The sequence below is a fragment of the Myiozetetes cayanensis genome, unplaced genomic scaffold (assembly GCF_022539395.1).
Source record: "Myiozetetes cayanensis isolate MyiCay16 unplaced genomic scaffold, myiCay2020 scf353, whole genome shotgun sequence".
NCBI lineage: Eukaryota > Metazoa > Chordata > Aves > Passeriformes > Tyrannidae > Myiozetetes > Myiozetetes cayanensis.
Window position 1 is genome coordinate 4,843 of NW_026087581.1, and position 2,421 is coordinate 7,263.

Sequence of the window (2,421 nt, forward strand, 5' to 3'; positions counted from 1 at the left end):
CACAGCGCCGCCTGGTGATGGGTACCGGACATTACAAGTTCTGCTCCTCCAGTGATCCAACAGCGCCACCTGGTGACTACTATAGGACACTACAAGTTTTGCATCTCCAGTGACCCGACGGCGTCCCCTGCTGACTGTGGTTGGAATTGCACCAAAGGATGCAAAAATTGAGCTGTTTAATTTTCCTTTTGCTGGTTTATTGGTTTTGTTTTTGAAGGGGATTATTGGTGGGTATAGGAATATTGCTTGGTTGTTTTACTTGGGTTTTTTCCGTGTTTCTGTTAATACACACATACCTTTTAATAAAGGGCTGTTATTTTTCCCTTTTCCATAATTTGTTTTCCTTCAATTGGAGTCTCTTAATTTTGGATTTATAATTGCTTAGAAAGAGAAGTTTGGGTCTTTTCTCCTAACTCATCCTCAGCAAAAGACCCTTGTCTCATTTAAACTGGGACACCCCCCAAGACACCTGCAGCACTGGCTGTCTCATTCAGGGTGGTCAGGTCTTTCACCACTTTCTTCATCATCTGTTTGGCCTCCTCCAGAGCCTCCTGGGTGTGGGCAGCTTGTTGCAAGAATGAGCCAGAGTGAGGGAAAGCAGGCAGCAGCTCCCCTCCTGCCAAGGATGCCACACACTTGTGGCACCCCTGGCCAAGTTGCCATGTTTGGCATATGTGTGTCTGGCACATGGCCAAACCTCTCATGCAGCACGCACAAAAAGGAGAATGCTGTTGATACATGCCCCTCCTGCTCACCTTTGGTTTCTCACCAACCTCCTTGTCTGTGTACAGCATCTGCAGGGTGGACTCAGCCAGAACTTTGGTCTGATCCAGGAGGTTCTGCTGCTGTTGGTAGTTGGGTATTTGGGAGGCAGTGCTGATAGCTGTTATAATGAACAGCTCAAAGTACTGAGCTATCTGGGACACCCAGGGAAGAGTAGCATCAGCAGCTTCCAGCCCCATCTGCCTCACACCTCTCCTTTCACCACAAGCCCCTCCATGTGCCCCAAGTACCTTAGAAATTCATTTTTTCTGTCAGGGCCCCTAGGAAATCGAAACCTTTTAGTGTCCAATTAATCTGTTGGGATCCCGTAAGGGGGGAAACCTTCACCGAACAGATTCACCAATTGAGGGATGTATTCGATTTCCCTTTTGTTGGGGGCCTGCATCAACAGAGAATGGACACCCCTCAGTAAGCCTTCCCAACGTGTTATCCGCCACCGGCAACTGTTAGTCCCTTATAAGGACTCTAACAGTGCACAAAGAAAACCTCTTTATTAATACAAATAGTGACAGGTTAATAAGATTTGTAAGTCGTCAGTGATAGTGTCTAGCTACAAAAATACATTTAAAACAATCCATTGGTACCACAAAACAAGCACAAACACAAGTTCTAATACAAAAGCATCTACTAATATCTATAGTGACCACAAAACAAGTTCTAGTATTTAAAGTAGTAATTAATGCACATAGCCTAAATTTCCCATCTGACTGGCATCTCAGGTGGGGGGGAGGGGGGGGGAAGGAAGGCAGGTACAACTCATCAGTTGATCCCAGCAGTTTCAATGGAAAACTTCCTTCAATCTTTTCTGCATTTCAATCTCCTTTTATATCTTTTTTTTTCTAGGAGTTTGTGTGACTTTAGTCATACATTTTAAATCTATGTTAAGTCAGCACCTATTCTTTCTTGATGGATGGATGACACAGGTCAAAAGGGTCACTATGTTCCCTTCCTGCAGGATGTTTTGCGAAGAAAAGCTATGATGACTTTACATCATCCCTTCCCACATTTTCATCCAGCTATAGCAGGTGTTTATCAATGCTTAGGGAACTTTTGTGGTGCATCATGACCTTATCAGTATCCTTCAGATGTCAGTTGGCTTTTTCCTCCAGACTCCTTATTCTCTAACTTTATCTATTACTCCACAATGAGAAAGGTAATGAGAGCTTGCACATGGTGGGGAGGCTCAAAGTAGGCACGGACTAGTGAACTAGTAGCACTGTCCCATAGGGTTTGGAGGAATAGGGGAAGAGTGTGTACAGCAACTATGCACCAGGGGTGCATGCCAGCCATGGACTCACCCAGCACCTGCAGGGTACACCATGCACAGGTTAAAGACCACCTCCCTCTCCTGCAGTGGTCCCAGGCTCAGAGCTCACTGTGCTTCATCAATGGGTGAGAAATCACCTTTCCTTTTGTCCTCACATCCTTCCCGAACCTCCATCCCCAACTCAGGGATCACCTTGGTGTTCTCCATGATGCTGTCGAGGCAGTTGAAATAGGACATGTTGTGGGAGGAACATGATGAATGTGTGAGCAATTTATATTGTGTATGGTACTTTTATAAACTTTCATATAGTTTTATAGGTACTAAAAGTTATAGGTGTCAAGATGGCCATGGGTGTCTTTGCTAGAACAAAA